The sequence below is a fragment of the Lepisosteus platostomus genome, chromosome 5 (genome assembly GCF_059453375.1).
Source record: "Lepisosteus platostomus isolate fLepPlt1 chromosome 5, fLepPlt1.hap1, whole genome shotgun sequence".
Taxonomy (NCBI): domain Eukaryota; kingdom Metazoa; phylum Chordata; class Actinopteri; order Semionotiformes; family Lepisosteidae; genus Lepisosteus; species Lepisosteus platostomus.
The window spans coordinates 14674874-14696569 of NC_142615.1; the positions used below are offsets into that span (position 1 = coordinate 14674874).

Below are 21696 nucleotides of genomic sequence, written 5' to 3' on the forward strand. Positions count from 1 at the left end.
GAGACAGTGCCCAGCGGGTAGCGTGGCCGAGCGGTCTAAGGCGCTGGGTTAAGGCTCCAGTCTCTTTTGGGGTGTGGGCTTGAATCCCACTGCTGCTAGGAGTTTTTGTGTTACAACCACCAAATGGAGCAATGTGTTAAAAGCTACTTTATCAGCTTAACATCAAAGCAGGGAGAAAAAAGTGCTTCTTCTTCTCAACACAAATTATCGTTTCCACCTTCGGCATGGAAGTTTGTCTACCAAGATCACTTTTGAGTCAGTGCAAATCACAGTGCGCCCTCAATTTTAATGTCGGTTGTGCTCCTTTTTTCTGTGAAACGTTAATGTTCTGCATTTTCAAGTCGAGTCATCCTCAGGGGTAGAGCTGATTATGTCTTTCCGCATAGCGCTCCATCAGAAATAACTTGTCTAAGTTCAAAAGAGATTGTGGGTTTCACTTCAAGCAATCACAAAGCATACCTCACATGTCAGATCTAAATGGGGAATTTGTTGGTTACGAAGCTGAACGTTTTTCCATGTTCTGCTAAAGTATCCACTGGCTTGCCTTTATAAGCAGTCTTGGAAAGATAAGCTGTGCTTCATCTCAGGAAAAATCATCAGTACTGTCATTTTATTCTGTGTGTATGGCCGTTATTTAAAGTATATAAAAATCACGAGTTCATAGACATCCAAATATCAACAGCACCTTGTAAACCTGTCATAAGAATTCCTTCAATCCAATAGTTTCACTCCAGGGAAAAGGCAGGGAAACATAGAGAATTCTTATTTAAAGACAACATCCGTATTGGATTGCATGTAAGCAGGCACCACTCAGAATTCCTAATATGATTTTGAATTCAGTTTTGCAGTGCTTTAGTGCTTTACTACTTTCAGAGAGTCCTTTATTGACCTTGCTGAAGCAGAGAAGCGACATAATCACAATTGTGACCAGTTTTTCTGCTGTTTCTGGTTAATACTGATTATTATTTTGTATTTTGATTAGTATTTTTCGTAGCGTTCTTCCTCAGCTTTTTAGTTATTTGGTGAGCAAGAACCACTGAGAACGAGTCTGAATCAATCAAGAACACATATGGTACTGCTGTCCAGTGTATTACTGCTTCATCCTAATTGAGCTTTTCAGTGTTGAAGAAGACGTTTCCAATTTCGATTGCTGGTTTCAGAGGATGTGCTACAAGATCACAGATTCATTTGAAAAGATTTGGAGATGCATTGGCTGGGATTCAAACCTGGCTCAATTGCATGAAGGCACTTATACTCAGCAACGAGAGGAAAGGAGAAGGGGCCAGAGGTAGTGTGGCTGAATGGTCTAATATGCTGGATTTTAGGCTCCACTCTCTCAGGGGCGTGGGTTTAAATCCCACTACTGCCCAATGTTTCAAGACCTTACTTCCTGTGATTTGTAATATGGTCAGTAAAAGCACTTTATGTAAGTATCTCTTATGTCAGCACTACAAGTCACTTACTGCTCCACAGGACCAGGGTTCAATCCCTGGCATCTTCAGGTGTTTTATATAACTGTACTCACATCGAAATCTTCTGTTGAGTGAGAACTCTTTGCTCGTGTTCATAGAGAGCCAGGTTTACCTTTTGAATCTCACCCGGGATTTCCTGAGAGATCATTCAGCGAGCGAGACCTCCCTCTGGACTCCGCACTGAGCTGAAAGCTGCACGAATTCCTCACTGTGTGTCCTGTACTGTTACAGGTGGTCCAGCGTAAATGTGCAGCACAGTGATATGAACAACTTGAACTTTTTCTGTATGTGAAGGAAAATGCAAAAGAGCATGTAAAGTATTGATCATATAAAATATCCATAGTACAACTCGAGAAAAAACTGAAGCACAAAACAGCGACTTTTGATGATTACAAGAGATTCAAGAAACACAACCATCCGCAGATGGGTTCGGATCCTGAACGCTTAAGTCAAAAGAACAAAAGCGAAGTAAACTCACTTCATTGTCTTATAGTTTCTGTAATAAAACAATTTTTTACTTTCTTCATAATTTCTTACTGTTGATAGACGATTTATTGAATTTTAACTGAATCACAATTACAAATATTTGGGGTTAAACTGTTATTCACATACTCTAACAAAGAGAAACGTTAGTGTCTTCCAGTGTGTGAGCCAATTTCTCAAAACATTAAAAAATAAGTTATAGAAATTGAATTGTTCTACTTTTTAGGCTTGCATAGTCTTATTCATATTTCAGTTAAGCCTTTTCTTCTGTAGTAATTTCATTTGATATTAAAATTAGTCCTGATTTACAAGATGTAACAAGGGTTACATTTTAACCCTTCAATCCAATAGTTTTACTCCAAGTAAAAAGCAGCGCAATATATAGAGAGATGACATTCAAAGATTTCAACGTTCTTATTGGATTGCCTGTATGCAGATATCGCTCAGAATTGCTAATATGATTTTAATTCAGTTTTTCTCTACTACTTTCAGAGTCTTTTATTGACCTTGCTGAAGCAGAGAAGTGACATAATCACAAATGCAACCAGTTGTGCAGCTGTTTCTGGTTAATAATGATTAATGCAAAAAAAAACAGCTCCTTGCATTAAGAGTCCTCCCTCTGGATTCCTCTGAAAGCTGCGCGAATTACTCACTGCGTGTCCTGTACTGTGTAGCACAGTGACTAGAACGCCTTGAGTTTTTTTCCGTATGTGAAGGAAAATGCAAAAGAGCATGAAAAGTATCGATGGTATAAAATATCCATGGTACAACTTGAGAAAGAACTGAAGGACAAAACAATGACATTTGATGATTACAAGAGAAACACAACCGTCCGAACATGGGCTTGGATCCTGACCGCTTGCGTTAAAAGACAAAGCAAAGGATATAACCTGTAAATGTCTTCATGTCTTACAGTTTATGAAATAACACAATTTCTTACTTTCTTGATAATTTCTTACTATTGATAGATGCTTTTTTAAATTTTAACAGAATCACAATTACAAACAAATGGGGTTAAACTGTTATTCACATACTCTAACGAAGAGAAACGTTAGTGTCTTCCGGTGTGTGAGCCCATCTCTCAAAAAATAAAAAAATAAGTTCTATAAATTGAATTGTTCTATTTTTCAGGCTTGCATAGTCTTATTCATATTTCAGTTAAGCCTTTTCCTCGGTAGTAATTTCATTTGATATTAAAATTAGTCCTGATTTACAATTTTTGGACATGGTTCATCTTAAAGAATTTTGTAATAAGTTTCAGTTTAGGAAAATCGTGCCCAGAAGCTACCAAAACTGGTAATGTTCACATAATGTGTAATGCCAAAGCAGCAGTTGGGGTGGGAAACAAAAGGCATTTCTTGGTATGAATCCTTAAACTTCATAGATGGCGTTCTAGGACTTCTCGCTTCAGATAAAGCTGTCAATACATCATAGATTTCTACTCAACCAATATCAGCAGTGTTATCACTACCGAACACTAAATATAGATCCTGGCAATAATTCATGAGTATTTTGTTAGAAAATTATTTATGGTTTTTTTTAAACATATTTTCAATACCAGACAAAAAGTCGAAAGTTTCAATTTCATGCAACTGATGAAATCTCTCTTCAATGGAAGTTATAAGTACAGTACATCCAAAATACTGCGGAATCAATCAAATTTACATGTTTCTTGTGGATCCAGAAGATCATTTTGAGACTCAAAACATGCCTGTCTTTTCTTTTTTCGAGGACAAAGGAGTAGCAGCAGGAGTAGCAGTTATGGCAAGAACGTGTTTAGAGTTCAGGACTTCTCATTTCTAATGCAATACCATCGACTCGGAAAGCACCGCCCGCGATAAAAGAAATTGCAGAATTGGTCTATTCATGCTGCCTACAGGCTTTGAATTGCTGGCATTTTCTGCAAGCGTTCCTTTTTGAGGGTTCATGAAATTCCTCACATTTGAGCCAACACTAAAATATTTCATTCGGGGTCGCCTAATTCATAGTGCAAACCGAATCTACAGGGGAATGCTGTGGCACATGAAGCCGTTTGTTATTCTGTTGTGAGGTGTGAGGGGCGGAATGCAAATCGAGTTGGTGAATAGAAAATGAAACAGGAGTCACTTCTTGAGCTACGAATTCCAAAAAGTATGAAAACCTGTGCATTTTAACAGTGCAGAATACTTACAAATTGCACTGAGTTGCTTGCTTTCTTCTGCTGCTTTTATATTTCAGTCATTCACTGTAGCACTGGAACAATTCAAGAGAGGTAAAAGCAGAAGCTGTCAGGAGTGGGATTTGAACCCACGCCTCCATTTGGAGACCAGAACACCCAAGCCAGCTGGAAAGACACACGTCCTTGAGTCTGGCGCCTTAGACCACTCGGCCACCCTGACAAGCGAAAGCAAGTGGTGTGCTGAATGCACCAGTAGTTGACTAAACTGAGTTTCTTCCCTGAAATTATTTGCTTGCGAAGAGCCAAGTTGCCTTGAATGGATCTTGGAAATCAAATATACGGATGGATTGTTATTCGGTTGTGAGTTTTGAGGGGCGTATTATAAATTGAGTTGGTGAAAAGGCGCTTTTTGTTAGTCTGTCGGGAGGCTGCACAAGGTGTTTAGAGGGAGAACTTCTAAAAGGCAGGCTCTCTATGTTTAACATCAAGAAACATTTTTTTTTTCTCAATGGAAATGCTCTTTGGCACTTTCAGCTTTACGTAGGGAACAACGTCTGCAGAGACCACTTTTGAGCCAGTGCAAATGGTAATGTGCCACCAAGTATATTTAATATTGGCTGTGGTAGCGAGCTGCTTTTGTTTGTGAAGCTTTTACTTCTTTAAGCTGAATCATCAGCAGGTGTAGCTTATTAAATCTTTGCTCATAGCACTCCATCAGAAATACCTTGTCCATGTTCAAAAGAGATCAGGGGATTTACTTCATGCTTTCACATGGCATACCTTACAAGAAAGATTTAAATGGGGAATTGATTGTGCTTCTTGATGTTGTTCCTGTGGTTGCCTTGGTTACAATGGTGAACGTTCTTCCACGTTCTGCTAGAGTATCCACTGGGTGGGCTTTATCAATTGGCTCGGATAGGTCATCAGTGCTCCGTCTCCAGAAAAATAATCAGCACTGTCTTTTTTCTGTGCGCATGACCGTCTTTTAAAACATATAAAATCACGAGTTCATTGATTTCTCCAAATAACAACAATACATTTTAACCCTTTAATCCAATAGTTTTACTCCAAGTAAAAAGCAGCGCAATATATAGAGAGATGACATTCAAAGATTTCAACGTTCTTATTGGATTGCCTGTATGCAGATATCGCTCAGAATTGCTAATATGATTTTAATTCAGTTTTTCTCTACTACTTTCAGAGTCTTTTATTGACCTTGCTGAAGCAGAGAAGTGACATAATCACAAATGCAACCAGTTGTGCAGCTGTTTCTGGTTAATAATCATTAATGCGAAAAAAAAAGCTCCTTGCAATAAGATCAAGAGCAACCAACGCGCTCGCTTGTTGAGTTGGGTATTTTCCGAGCTACTCTTCCTTAGCTGTGTAGAGGTTTGATGGGTTTACTGAGACAATTATTCATTGCAGCAGCAATCACGAGGTGATTCGTTGTGGCTTTTAGAAAATCAATTGTCAGAACAACTAACAACGCACACACACGGGTTCAATACACGAGATACAGTTATTAATATAAATTGTGCACCAAACATATACCAGTCTGCCTGGATACAAGCGGCAGACCTTACTGTGAGGGTTATCAATACACACGGTATATAATCTCGAAGAGATGCAAACACAAAGAGATACACAACAGAGAATATATGTCAATATATATCGTTCGGTTACCAAATCGCTAATCAGTGTTATTACCCACTGTTACTCTAAACTCGGAAGTAAATGCAATACTCATGAATTAAATTGATAACAACTTGTGTTGAGGTACAATTGAATTCTCGAGACGCAATGTAGAACATGGGGTTTACTTATCCACTGTGTATGGATTTGGAATTTCCCGGCACGAACACCAAACCAGCTGACAGGCTCTGTTGCAGCCTCGGTTCCAGCGGTTGTCCAATGGGCATTGTCCCGGCGTCCTCTGGCTACCGACCAACCAGTCGAGGTGCAGCTCAGAGTTGGACGGGCGGAGGAATCTGACTGCGGCGCGCAGGGCAGTCGTTGCTCCGAGGGGATCTACCAGCAGTCCGGCTGGCTAGTAGAAAGTCTCTATGCACAGAGTGTGACTGCGAGTCCTCACAAGTCACTCTTTTGCCCGGGAAGAAGCTGGTTCGTTCTCGGACCAGCGCTGCTTCTGAATAAGCTATTCAGGTTGTCCACAAGGGTCCAACTGTAGGCTGCCGTTGATCAAGCGGAGCATTCACGTTGGTAGAATTCTGAGTACGTACGGGATCCTCGGTCTCGTGCTTAGAACAAAGTCCAAGTCCCAGTGCAGACAACAGCAGTTGTCACGTGATTGTCTCTGAGGATGAGCGAAAATGGCCAAGGAGAGCCCCGATCTGAGCTTGCGCTCCGTTTTTGACCAAGACACAGATGTGTGCTGATTGGTTGAGATTTTGGCGGGCATTGTAGACCCACGTGGTGTTACCATGCACTGCCAATCCCTGATTGGTTGATCAAAGTGAGATATGAGTCACTTACTCCTGACGCTTAGGAATGCAGTCCAGATGTCCAATCGGCACTCCCTAGAAAGATAGGCGCCAATGGATGACCATTGATCATGATAGCCATGCTTAGCTAAGTGCATCTCCGTTTGGGAGCTGTCCCTTATGAAAAGAAAACATCTTAAATCAGCCTGCATGAATACTTTCTCTGTGGTTGGACCACAGAGAGGGAGAGGGAGATGGGGCCTCATTTAGGAAAGCACAGCAACGCTTAATTCTGTCTTATTAACAAGAATTGCCGCTACAGCTGTAAACTTATTTGGCGAGCATGGACCTCTGAGAAGGAGTCTGAATCCATCAAGAAGACAGGAATTCTAATATCGCACTGCCGTCTTGTGTACAAAATATTTGTTCAGCTCTAACGTCTGTGTGCATTGACAAGGCATCTCAAAAGGACATATTAAATAAGAAAATGATCCTTTCTGTTACCATTCCTGCAGTTGGAGCGTTGTTTCACCCTTTTACGTTCTACAATATTTACAGACAAGGTTTTATCACTGGAGTTGTACAGAACAAGTGTGCATCAGTCCATGAAAATCATCAGTACTGCTGTTTTACTATGCATAGTTTAATCAAGAGCACTTAAAAGATGCAAAAGATGGATTGTGTTCTGTGAGCACCTGCACATCTCTAAGTCACTTCCACACGTGTTTATGTTGGGGATGTAGCTCAGTGGTATAGTGCTTGTCTTAAATGTTTGAGGTTCTGGGTTCAATCCCTGGTTTCTCCAAGTGCTTTATGTTACTGTGCTCACATCACAGTCTTCTGTTGAGTGAGAACTCTTTGCTCGTGTTCATAGAGAGCCAGGTTTACACAATTAAACTCGAAGTGCTACAGTGTTCTCTGAAGTTTTAAATGTACCTCCAAATTATTTAGTTCTGTTAACTACCAAAGAATGTGAACTAATTTAAAGCCACATTCAGGAAATCCAGAGAACATCTTCACACTTGTCGTGGCTGTTGCAGAAAAACCTCACCCGGGATGTTGAATCTCACCCGGGATTTCCTGAGAGATCATTCACTGAGTGAGTCCTCCCTCTGGACTCTGCACTGAGCTGAAAGCTGCGCGAATTCCTCCCTGCGTGTCCTGTACTGTGTAGCACAGTGACAAGAACGCCTTGAGTTTTTTTCTGTATGTGAAAGAAAATGCAAAAGAGCATGAAAAGTATTGATGGTATAAAATATCCATGGTACAACTCGAGAAAGAACTGACGGACAAAACAATGACATTTGATGATTACAAGAGAAACACAACCGTCCTAATATGGGTTTGATCCTGAACACTTGTGTTAAAAGACAAAGCAAAGGATATAACCTGTAAATGTCTTCATGTCTTACAATTTCTTCCTTTCTTAATAATTTCTTACTATTGATAGATGCTTTTTTGAATTTTAACAGAATCACAATTACAGACATTTGGGGTCAAACTGTTATTCACATATTCACATATAATTATGAGACTCAAAATATGCCTGTCTTTTCTTTTCTCGAGGACAAATGGATTATTGAGGTGTAAAGATGGGTTCAAAACCAAAATCATCTGCTATTGCTGCTGTTTCTTCAAATCCTTTAATTGATCATTGATATCGAGGAATAATATTATACAAATTGTGGTTTTCTGTGAATTGCCAATTTTATTGTAATTACATCTTCGTTTACAGATGTCTTGCATGTATCACAAGGTATTACAGATGCAGCAATTCAAAATGGGTGGGGTATTTCGCGGCATACCCCGGTGGGCGTGTCGCAGTGTCACGCAGTATCACGCGGTTAATCGCGTCATTTGACGTCATCCCGGAAACTATCCGGCGTCACCTTGTAAAACCGCCAGGGGGAGCTTAACCTCTCATGTACAGCATTTGAGCTTTTAATTTTGAACTGTGTATTACAGCATGTTAATCATCAGTCATTAAAATGTTGGTATATTTTATGAAAGCAAGATTGCTCAGTTGGACAAAAGTACACAACCTACCTTTATCAGAAATATTTATGCATCAAAGCCTTTACCGAAGATATTACTAATAGTATTAATAATGGATGACCTTGGACAAGCTGTATACTCAAAGTATAATTTCTTTAGCACATTTGTACAAGCACTTGGAATCTGTCCAAGCCATACTTTGTCAGGCATTTTGTTTTACTTCAACGGGCATAAAAACTTCCTTGCTTTTAACAGGGCGTTTCATAATTTCTAACTACAAAAATGATTTAAAATGCGACACTTATCATTCAACTAGAGCTCAAAATATCACAAGGATCCTCAAGAGCACAGCAAAGACTGTATTAAAAGATACTTGTATGTAGCAACGCTTTCTTTTCCGTATACCAGATTTTATGGAACCACTTCAGAGGGGTGTCAGCCAGTCAGATTCCAGGAATTGGAATTCCATTTCTCCCTAACGATTTTAAGCATCGAAGTATATAACTAGCATGTGAAATAGCGTTTGAAAAAGTGGTAGTTTTAAGCTTTTCTGCTAATATAATATGGAATCGCGTATCTAAAGAATTTAATAACGATATGATTATATTCGTGTACTGCGACAGGGCTGTGTAGGGCTGTTTCGCCTCTCTCTTCATGCAACTTCCCTTGTAGCCTACTGGTCTACGTGCCCAACTATCAACTCACGGGTTGTGTGTTCAACTCCAGCTTGTGCAAACATTTCTTTGAAAAAATAGAATAGCGATATTATGGACAATCAATTGACTTTTATATTTCAAAATATCACAACATGATCGATTCTAAGTCATTTTTGATAACAATTAATAGTCACCTTCTTCCCTTCTGACAATGGTCCCTGTTTCTGCTTCCTGCTTCTAGTGTGTGTGTGTGCAATAGAGTGAATTTTTATAGAGAAATGCAGGCTGGACAGTATGCGTTACAATATAAACATTTATATTGATTTAAATCGTTTTCTGATTTAAATCGCAAATGCGAGTTTAATTATATGTGTTTTTTAATCATATTCAGGCTAATGCAACATAAATTGATACAGTATCTTTGTCTTCAAAGAATCTTAATAAACTTTCAGCATACCTTTCTACCCGTTTAGATTTATATTTCTTGGGATTTTGGGATCAAACGTGGAAGGATTAGATTGTAATCGTTTTTATTTTTCAAATATGAGATTGTATTTCTGAATGTTATGTTACACCTACAGTAGTTCACTGCTTTAAATACATCGAATTAAGAAAGTTAGATGTAGCACTTTAGATATTTTTTTCTGAACCAGGGAAAATCTGATCATGTTTCTCTATAACAATAATAAAAAACTTTATTTTACATATCATCTTTAAAAGTGGCATCTCAAAGCAAAAAAGTAGATGGGAAAAACAGTTAAAAGGGACCAAAGTAAATACCAGACAAACACAAACGTGTTTTTAATAAAATGCTTTTATTCATTCAGCAGAGAGTGAGAGGGACATCCAGCAGGGAGAGACACACACACCGGTTTCCATTGACAAAATTGTTTTTTTTCAATTCCTCTTGTCTAACAGGAATGTTTTGTTGTGGACAGACTGTTAGACTAGAGGAAAAGAGTGCCTCCTTCTACGAAGCATTTCGTTGATCCGATCACTAATTCTTTTCCAGTCGCACGCAGTAAGGGTTGAGAATCTCCGATTCACCATGCTACTAATGGTTTCCCGGAGATTGCAAGGCAAGGCACTTTTGCCTCTGGACCCATCGAAATTTACAGACGTGGTCCACCCCCAGTAAATTTCAAAAGTCACAAGATTTCGAAACACGAGGGCGGCGTAGCGGTCGGCTCTTGCTTTCCCGTCTATGCCGATGCACTGCAAGTACAACCCCCCCCTCCATCTCCTGAGTGATGGGTAACAGTTGGATATCTGGGAGAATTATTCGTCCCACTGGCGTCTGTGAATTCCGCTCTGTAAATGGTGCTTCCTGGGGGGAGATAGACGGCGGGGACAGCATCAACAAATTCCTGCGCGGTGGTGAGCGGAGAGGCCGGGATGGAGTGTCCTGAGGCGGTGTGTGCTCTGCGGGGGGCAGAGCTTCCGCCAGGCATTGCAACCTGCGCGGCGGGGAGAGGCACTTTTCGGGAGACAGCTGCTCAACTGTTTGACTGCTGGAACATACTGTCTCCTTCCTCTGCATTTTCAGGAGTGTCTCTAGCCTCCCAATCCTCCCCAGTAATGCGTCGTACTGCTCCCGCTGCTGCCGAAAAGTCTCCACACAGGTGCTGCTTCTACAGGTTGGCACCCTGGCCAGTGGCCGAGAGCAGAGACCCACGGCCTGTGGCAAAATAACATAATTCATGTAAGAAATAAAGTCACACAGTAGTATTCATCAGTCGCGGAACAGAAGTCAAAATAAACTTTTCTTTTTTTCCCGTCTTACCGCTTTCTTTTTTACTGTCCTGGTGGTAGATTTCGAAGATCGTTTCACCCGTGCAGTGTTTTCTTGAAGAACAGGCTACAAAGAAATAATTATAATTGAATTTAAAATTCAAAACGGCAATAATACCTTGTAATATGCGCTGTAATCGCGTATTTCAGATGAAGTCTGCTGTATTTGCTTACCCTTCGCTCTTTGGAAGCTGGGGCGGCAGAAGCACCCCGTCTCTTCCAGTAAAAGGTCTTGGTCTCCACACTGTACTGTAGTCGCTGTAGTGCAGGTTCGCAGTTTTTTTTGTGATGGGAGCTCACCCAATCCCTTTGTGTATTGATGCTATATTCACATGTACGGCTAGAATGTTCATTGTCTTCCAATGAAAGGCGGGTGCCTCTTGCCGAAGTCGGGAGACATTAGAGGCTTGCCACACCCGGACTGTTAAACCAACGCATTAGCACGTCAAACCCCATTGAGGACCCTGGCGCAATAGTTGTTTTGTCCCTTGATTTACTGATGTGCATTAATTAAATCTTGTCAGTCAGGTCTTTTTTTCTCTATTTGAATTGTCGTTTACACATGCACGACTTTAAAAGCTAGCAAGACAGGTTTCGATTCACATTAGCTGGCGAGCCTTGTTAACAAAAAAACGAATAATAATGTAACATGCCACTGTTTGTTCATGAACAAAGTTATACTGAGATTTCCTTAGATACGCAATTAAAAAATAAATAAATAAAAATTTGAATCCCCTGCGGAACACATTCCATAAGAATCAGCGGTTTTACAGTATATATCGCCTATAAAGGTGGCTTCTCAAAATGCTTTACAGGATAAAAACAACCAGAACAGCAACAACAACAATATTGTATTTCATTGCACTTTGAAAACCAAGTAATAACTTAACTATACGTGCAAACGTTTCATATGTTGCTGTTGTGAATGCCTGTGGAGCGTATCTTATTTGCCTTGAGTCCTGGTTATCTCTCTCCCCCTTCCCCCCTCTCTCCCTCAATTCAATTCAATTCAAGGTGTTTTATTTGCATGACAGATGGGTACAATCAGTGTTGAGTATGTATATTTTGATATTTACACCCGGCGCGGCACCGAGGGAGCATCTGCATTTATAACTTAGTTTTTAAAATTAGTCAAGTAATATGAAGCATCTCCTTTTACTTTTAAGTCCCTTAAATACATTGAGCACAGCTTTCTCACCACTTAAGATTGCTTTTTGATACCATCCTTACAAAAAGAAGAAACTTTCCGATGACTCACAGTACAAGTGGAAAGATTACAGATTTTAATCGTCTTTAATTTTGTTACGTTATACGTTTTAGGAACGTTTCATCTAAACAAACACCACAAAACTATTCTCGATTGTATTTCTGAATGTTATGTTACACCTGCAGTAGTTCACTGTTTTAAATACATCGAATTAAGAAAGTTATGTGTAGCACTTTAGATCTTTTTTTCTGAACCAGAGAAAATCTGATCATGTTTCTCTATAACAATAATAAAAAACTTTATTTTACATATCACCTTTAAAAGTGGCGTCTCAAAGCAGTACTGTAGACCGTAAAAACAGTTAAAAGGGACCAAGGTAAATACCAGACAATCGCAAACGCGTTTTCAATAAAATTCTTTTATTCATTCAGCAGAGAGTGACAGGGACATCCAGCAGAGAGAGACACACACACTGGTTTTCATTGACAAAACTGTTTTTTTTTTCAATTCTTCTTGTCTAACAGGAATGTTTTGTTTGTGGACAGACTGTTAGACTAGAGGAAAAGAGCGCCTCCTTCTACGAAGCGCTAGTTTAGTACTATAAAATACTATTAAAATCTGTAATCTTTCCACTTGTACTGTGAGTCATCGGAAAGTTTCTGCTTTGTGTAAGGATGGTATCGAAAAGCAATCTTAAGTGGTGAGAAAGCTGTGCTCAATGTATTTAAGGGACTTAAAAGTAAAAGGAGATGCTTCATATTGCTTGACTAATTTTAAAAACGAAGTTATAAATGCAGACGCTCCCTCGGTGCCACGCCGGGTGTAAAGATCAAAATATACATTCGTCCCGGGCAGAGGCCGAAGAGTGCCCGGCTGGGGTGCGCGGGGAAGAGCAGGACAGGAGTGAAAGTGGTCAGGGCGGGGTTTAGGAAGGCGTACAGTCTGGGCAGGTATAGATTACACTTTTCTAAAACGTATTTGAAAAATAAAAACGATTACAATCTAATCCTTCCACGTTTGATCCCAAAATCCCAAGAAAAATAAATCTAAACGGGTAGAAAGCTATGCTGAAAGTTTATTAAGATACTTAGAAGACAAAAATACTGTATCAATTTATGTTGCATTAGTCTGATTATGATTAAAAAAACACATATAATTAAACACGCGTTTGCAATTTAAATCAAAACACGATTTAAATCAATATAAATGTTTATATTGTAACGCATACTGTCCAGCCTCCATTTCTCTATAAAAATTTACTCTATTACACACACACACACACAATAGAAGCAGGAAGCAGAAGCAGGGACCGTTGTCAGAAGGGAAGAAGGTGACTATTTATTGTTATCAAAAATGACTTAGAATCGATCCTGTTGTGATATTTTGAAATATAAAAGTCAATTGATTGTCCATAATATTGCTATTCTATTTTTTCGAAGAAATGTTTGTTAAAAGAAAAGTCCAGCACCAGCTGGATTTGAACACACAACACGTGAGTTGGTAATCAGGCACGTAGACCAGTGGGCTACAAGGGAAGTCGCATGAAAAGAGAGGCGAAACAGCCCTACACAGCCCTGTCGCAGTACACGACTATAATCATATCGTTATTAATTTCTTGAGATACGCGATTCCATATTATATTCCCTTTTAATCAAATTAAAAGTATGCTTGTTGACTACGGTATCACGTTAGTTAAAGACTTCGATGCTTAAAATGTTTAGGGAGAAATGGAATACTGGTGTGTATGTTTTCTTTAAAGTACCGAAACCAGCCATATACTGTATGTTTAAGTTCCAAAATTAATATCGTTTATGGCCTTCACACTCGTTGCAGTCTGCTCCTATTCTTTTTATGCTCAGGCACTAAGATTTCCCTTCAGTGGTGTAGCGGCGAGGCTTATTAAAAAGAAAGAATTAAGTGTTCTGAGCCCAAATGAGGCCCCATTTCTCTGTTCATCTCTGTGGTTCAGCCACAGAGAAACCATTTATGCAAGGTGATTTAAGCTCCAAGGACAGCTCCCAAAGGGGGATGCACTTAGTTAAGCCTGGCTATCATGATCAATGGTCATCTATTGGCGCCTATCTGTCTAGGGAGTGCCAGATGGACATCTGGACTGCATTCCTAAGTGTCAGGAGTAAGTGACTCATATCTCACCTTGATCTACCAATCAGGGACTGGTAGGGCCGAGTAACCCACGTGGGACTCTGATGCCCATTGAACTTTCAGCCAATCAACGAGCTGAAGTTCCTCCAGGTAAAAACAGGCAACACAGAGGGCCTGAGAGATTCAGTGAGATTCAGTAAGATTCGGAGAATTCTGTGGACTGTTCTAAAGGGAATTCAAAGGAGAATTCCAGGGCAGGACAGCCTAGGAGCAGAAGGCTCCCAAGGGCAGGACATTCTCGCAGCGTGCCTCCTGACCATCCTGAGACTCAGCCCGGACAACCACGGAACGGACAGTGTGTCCGAGTGCCAGAACTTTCCTTTGTTCTAAGAGTCTAGAGTGGAGGTTGCCAGAGAGTAACCAGCAGCAGGCCTCGTGAACAGGTCGGAACTGTGGACAGCTGAATCACTATTCAGAACTAGCTCTTCATCAGGAACGAACCGGTCCTCTTCCTGACTTGCTGGGACCTACAGTCATCTTTTCTCCTGTGCACAAACTTTGCTAGTTAAAGCCAACACTAACTAGCTGGTCAGTGAGCATCTGCAGCGCACCGTCGCAAACCGCACAGCACAGCCTGGCACCGAGCCAGAGAGCGCGGATTGGACAGCAACAGCCTGCAACTGTTTCTTTGTGCCCGCAGGAGATCTGAATCTCCAGAAATTGGATGAGTATTCAAATTCAATGCATTACAGCTCGAGAATCCAATTGTTATCCCAATTAAACAAGAGAGAGTGTGTCATTACTTTTCGTCAATGAAAAAATAATCTTTTCATGTTTATTTAAGTGTCCTTCTTTAGTTTGGATTGCATTAAACAACTCGCGAGTTATTGTTATGATTACTCTATTATCGAATCCTCAACTCGTTCTCTTTTTGTTATTTTGGGAACATTTTGACATGTTGCTTTTAGCCGTCGATACTGTTGAATTCACTCAGTTTGTAATGTAGGGTGCTCTGAACAAGTTAAACTTTAATACAGGACAAATGTATTTCCCACAAGCTATACTGTAGTAGCTTTAAAAGTATACAATATCACACCATATGCATGTGGCATGTTTTTGTTCAAGTTAAGAAAAAACAGGACATTTGATTGCTGATTGCCTTATGTTAAAGGCCAACAATGACACCAGAAAACTAAAAGTTCCTTCCCCTCCCCAAGTAGAACTGTCTAATCTACATAAACACAGTGGGGTGTAACACCTAGCCTAGACTTTGTGAGAAGTATGGAGCTGCGTTGCATTAAAATGGCTGCAATGGAATATACATAGTAGGCAAAAGTTAATTTCAAGCTGAAAAGAAAAGACTCAACATGTCTCCTCTATACATCTTCCATTTAGACCATCCAATCATTTATTATTAATATCTTCCATATCCCATTAAAATCAGAAAGTTTCTTACAAGTGTAAATCCAACTATTTTCTAATCACTTTATCCAGGACAGGTAACAGTTTCACCAATACTATTTGGTAACTTTTTACAATTGTCAGACTTCAGAATGCTTCAACTGATGTTTAAAGATATGACATAATGTGCACTGTTTTAAAGAGCTATTGAGCACAGAACATCTTTACACTTGTGAAAAGATTTGCACGTGCAGTTTGTTCTTATCTGTGTGAAAACAGGAAATATCGATGGAGTTTCAGAAAGTAAACAGAGGTATAGAACACCATATCTCAGATGTTGAATAAATTCAAGATTGTGAAAACAGTGACAAATCACCCCAAACAAAATACAATTTTAGAATACAAGCAGTTTGAAATTATTAGTTGTTATTAATAAATCACTTAACTTTGAACATGTTGTGATATTTAGAAATAGCAACAAATCAATATAATTTACTATTTTAGTTTTTCAAAGAAATGTTTTTGTTAAAGGAAAACTCATGCCAGGAGCTGGGTTCAAACAAAGCTATAGCTGAAAAGGGCAGGCAGAATGTTTAAGTAATCATGGGTGAATGAGACAAATTGATGCAGATGTTTAGAAAGAAAGTGGACTACAGTAATATTCTGAGCTTACAGCCTATCCAATGTTATTCATTATTAATCTTTCATATCACATTAAAATGAATGTTTTTTTTAATGTAAGAGGAAATACACAATTTGTGTCCTCTATAACACTTCAGTGTACTGTTTAATCAGTTTAATGTTTAACAATGTAATACAAAGCTTAAACTTATTAAATTGTATATGCCATTTAGACTGTTAAATTCTGTAATAGACAAAAGATTGTCCCTCAGCATTGACAGGGATTCAAAACCAGTTGTGTTTTCTGGCAACAGCCCAAATGCTGCACATGAGAGCTTTCATAGCTCCACCTGGTGGTTTTACAAGATATTCCACCCTACTTCGATACATCATGCTGTATCCTGCAGTTCTCTGCGGAACGAGCACTACGATTTACTGCAGCATACCTTGCACATTTTTAATGGTTGGATCTGTAGTTCTACTCAGTTTGGTGAATTCTTGATAAACCAAACTGGTGCCCTCCCTCTAACTCACCATTCCTGTAACGATGCTCTGTAGAGGTGAAAAGGATCCGATGCAGATGCAGGAGTCGCAGGGAGGTAAGTAAACGTACCGAGCAAATCCAGGAGCTGAGCCGTAGTCCGAAGGCGAAGGTAAGTCGAGATCCGGTAAAGGCACTGGTGGCGAACAATCCAAAACGTGAGACAGAATCGTAGTCGAAAAGAGAGCTACAGGGTCAAATCCAAAACAGGCAATGATAGCAAACAATCCAAAGGGCGAGACGAGATCCGAAGTCCGAAGGCAAAAGGTGCAGGCAGAATTCCAGGAAGGCAAAAGAGGGGTGAGAACGCTAGGCTGAGCAACAAGAAGAGAACTCAATACCGAGCAACGGGAATCAGGTACGAATGGTATAAATAACCCGGCGTGCCGCACGGTAGAGCAATTGCAGGTGTGTTAACTCGTGCGGCGGCGCTTGTTAGAAGTAATCCGCTGCTGGTGCTGATTGGCTCGCTTACGTGTTGATCTCCGCTGGCTGGTGGTCGTGACAGTACCCCCCCCTTCACGGGCGGCTCCCGATGCCCGAGACGGCCGATTAGGATAGTCCCTGTGAAAGTCACTGATTAGTGTAGGGTCCAAAATATCCTTCTCTGGAACCCAAGATCTCTCCTCGGCACCAAAACCTTCCCAGTCGACTAAATACTGCAGGGTACCGCGGTTCCATCTGGAGTCAATGATCTTGTGGACCGTATAAGCCGGGCGCCCCTGAATGCGACGAGGAGGTGGCGGGCGATGTTGGGGAGCCGCAAGGGGCGAGCGGTAAACAGGTTTCAGGAGGGAGACATGAAATGAGGTGTGGATTCTGAGGGTAGGGGGGAGAGCAAGACGGAAGGTAACCGGGGTGATCCGGGAACGAATCCGGAAGGGACCAATATATCTAGGCCCAAGCTTTTTGGAAGGCTGATGTATAGGTAGGTTCCGTGTAGATAACCAAACAAACTGTCCTTTCCGAAAACGAGGGGCTGGTCTGCGGTGTCGGTTGGCGAATTTGGCGTGGCGCTGGGTTGACTTAATAAGAGCTGTCCTCGCCATTTTCCAGGTCCTTCGCAGTTTGGCAATATATTGTTGCACGGACGGCACTGCCGTGAGTGGAGGTGTGACGGGGATGAGAGTGGGCTGATAACCTAAAGAACAAAGGAAGGGAGAGAGACCTGTGGAGGAGGAGGTAAGTGAATTGTGGGCATATTCTGCCCAGGGAAGTAGTGATGACCAATCATCCTGTGAGCTGGAGGTGAAGGCTCTCAAAAAGGTCAGGAGACTTTGATTGGTCCTTTTCACCTGACCATTGGCCTCAGGATGATAACCAGAAGTCAAAGATACATGAGTCCCTAGAGTTTGACAGAAAGCCTTCCAAAAGGCCGAGATAAATTGCGGTCCCCTGTCCGAGACAACGTCATCAGGCAAACCATGTATCCTAAAGACCTGTTGTACAAACAAAGATGCCATTTCCTGGGCTGTGGGCAATGCTGGGAGGGGGACAAAATGGGCTGCTTTGGAAAAACGATCGGAGACCACCATGATTACCGTATGACCCTGACTGTAAGGAAGGTCCGTAATGAAGTCAACAGCTATGTGGGACCAAGGGCGGTGTGGGATTGGAAGGGGGTGAAGGAGGCCAGCCTTCCTAGAGCGCGGAGTCTTGCTCCTGGCACAGACCGGGCAAGCCCGGACGTACTCTGCTGCATCAGATCGCATGGAAGGCCACCAAAAGTCCCTGGTGAGGAGGTCCAGAGTGCGTCTGCATCCCGGGTGGCCGGCAAACCGGGAATCATGTCCCCACTGCAAAACCGCAGAACGTAAGTTGTTCGGGACGAAAAGCTTATCCGGGGGGCAGCACAGAGGAACTGTAGTTCCGTTGAGGGCACGCCTGACCTGATCTTCAATGGAGCAATGAATCGCTGCCACGATTCTATTAGGAGAGATGATTGGTTCAGGTGTGTCGTCCAGGTCTGGGGGGTCATGGAGCCGAGAGAGTGCATCAGCCCTCCCATTCTTCGAGCCAGGAGTGTAAGTGATAATAAAATTGAAACTAGAAAAGAAAAGTGACCAACGGGCCTGACGCGAGTTGAGGCGCTTGGCAGATTGAATATAGGACAGGTTCTTATGGTCCGAAATAATGACAAAGGGGTGCTGAGCCCCCTCCAGCCAGTGTCTCCATTCCTCGAGGGCCAGCTTGATAGCTAGGAGTTCCCGATTGCCCACATCATAGTTAACCTCAGCAGGAGAGAGCTTCTTGGAAAAGAAAGCACATGGATGAGGGAGGCGATCCTCTTCGAGGCGCTGGGAGAGGACTGCACCAACCCCATGGGCAGAGGCGTCAACTTCAACAATGAAAGGCCGGGAGGGATCCGGATGCCGTAGGAGAGGAGCGGAGCTGAAGAGACGTTTCAAGCGCAGGAATGCCTGGTTAGCCTCCGGATTCCATTTACCCCGACTAGGACGGTTGCGGGTCAGAGCCGTAATGGGCGCCACCACGGAGCTAAAGTTCCGGATGAATCGCCTGTAGAAGTTGGCAAAACCTAGAAAGCGTTGGATTTGCTTCAAATTACGTGGCACAGGCCAATCATTGATAGCTGCCACCTTGGCTGAGTCCATCTCGACTCCAAGAGGAGAAATAATGTAGCCCAGAAAGTGAATCTTAGAAGCATGAAAAATGCATTTCTCAAGCTTGGCGTAGAGCTGGTTGTCGATGAGTCTGGACAAGACCTCCTGGACGTGATGGACATGTTCCTGAGGGTCGGTGGAAAAAATGAGGATGTCATCCAAGTATACCAAGACAAATTTTCCAATAATGTCCCTGAAGATGTCATTTATGAAGGATTGGAAGACTGTCGGGGCATTAGCGAGTCCAAAAGGCATCACCTGATATTCATAGTGGCCGTGCGTGGTCATAAAGGCTGTCTTCCACTCATCCCCTTCACGGATCCTGATTAAATTATAAGCCCCTCGTAGATCTAGTTTTGAGAAAATGGAGGCTCCACGTAGGGACTCCAGAGCGGCTGGGATTAAAGGCAAGGGGTAGGGATGTTTGACTGTAATGGAGTTCAGGCCTCTGTAATCAATACACGGCCTCAAGGAGCCGTCCTTCTTCCCTATGAAGAAGAACCCAGCACAGGCTGGGGACGAGGAGGGACGAATAAAACCAGAATTCAGGGCCTCCTTGATATAATCCTGCAGGGCTTCATTCTCCGTCTGAGTGAGCGGGTAGATCCGTCCTTTGGGTGGGAGTGCTCCTGGAAGCAAATCTATTGCACAGTCATAGGTGCGGTGAGGGGGGAGCGATAGAGCTTTCTGTTTGTCAAAGGCTTGCTTCAAATGTGCATATTGGGGGGGAATAATAGAGTGTTCTTCCAAGAGGTTTACTGAAGCAGCAACCTTGAGTGGAGGACGACAACAGTTGTCACGACAGGCCTGGCTCCAGGCAATGATCTCATTCTTGGCCCAGGAGATGTGGGGATCATGCTTTTTGAGCCAGGGAAGGCCCAGGATCACAGGGTAAGCAGGGGAGTCCAGGAGAAGGAGTGAAATGTCCTCCACATGAGTGGCACCAACAGTAAGGGATAGGGGAATGGTCTGCCAGGAAATACGTCCAGGAGCGATCGGTGACCCATCCAACGTTTGAATGCAGATAGGGGGTGAAAGCGGAGCAAGAGGAATATCCCACTTCTTAGCAAAAGAGGCATCCATAAAATTCCCAGCTGCCCCTGAATCCACCAAAACCGAAAGGGGAAGGTGCGTGTCCATCCAGGAAATCTCAGCTGGGAATAAAGGCCCTGAAGAGGATTGTGAAAAAACAGCACTACTGACACTAACAGTAGGCAGTGGGGGAGCTCGAGGTGGATGTGGGGGTCTCAAAGGACAAGTAGCGAGCAGGTGACCCGACGCAGAGCAGTACAGACACAGCCCCTCCTGACGGCGCCTTTCCTTTTCCTCCAAGGACAGGGGTGCATGTGGCAGGGTGGGCGCCACGAGGGGAGGACCCATGGGGCACACAGGTCTGCTTCCTGGGTGTCTCTCCGCTCTCCGCAGCCGAATGCGAGTGTCCAATTCAACTACCGCAGCGATAGCCGCCTCTAGAGACCAGGTTGGTAAGGACATGAGCACCAGGTGGTCCTTTAGATCCTCCGAGAGACCCTTAGCGAAGAGGCAAACCAAAGCTTCCGGGTTCCAGGCAGACTCCGTGGCGAGGGCTTGGAATTCCGCCACATAATCTTGCAGTGGTCTGTCGCCCTGGCGAAGAGAGGAAAGCCGAAGGCAAGTCAAATCCGGGTTGCTTTGAGAAAAACGCGCCTGGAGACGGTCAGCAAAAAGCTGAAAGTCAGAGAACAGCTGATCTCCTCTAGCAAGCAATACTGCAGCCCAATCCAATGCTTTGCCTGTGAGCAAGGAAAGTGCGAATCCGATCCTCTGTCGAGAAGTAGAAAAACGCTCAGGCTGCAGCTGAAAAGCCAGGGAGCACTGGGCAATAAAGCCCCTGCAGCCTGCAGGATTGCCATCATACTTCTCCGGGAGTACAAATGGTAAAGTTGAGGGAGTGGTGGGCGGGGCCGCGGTGGTTGGAGCAGGTGTTTGTAAAAAAGGCGTTGTAGGAATCGGTGCGGGAGCCGGCGAAACAGGGGAAGAAAAAAGCCAGGCGACTTGGTTAGTGAGCAGTTGGAGAGAAGATTGAAGCTGGGCGATGGTTTGGGATTGCTGCGGGAGAAGGGAACGAAGGGTCTGTGCGTCTGCGGGATCCATAATCAGGCTCGGTATTCTGTAACGCTGCTCTGTAGAGGTGAAAAGGATCCGATGCAGATGCAGGAGTCGCAGG

General features: G+C 42.5%; 1 non-coding gene across 1 annotated transcript; it reads right to left on the reverse strand.

The window, feature by feature from the left end:
• Positions 1–4220: 4220 nt before the first annotated feature.
• Positions 4221–4333, reverse strand: trnal-caa (transfer RNA leucine (anticodon CAA)). Its single transcript has 2 exons — positions 4296–4333; positions 4221–4266 (listed from the first exon to the last, which is right to left on the reverse strand). It is a non-coding gene; the product is annotated as a tRNA-Leu (tRNA).
• Between the last annotated feature and the right edge of the window lie 17363 nt (positions 4334–21696).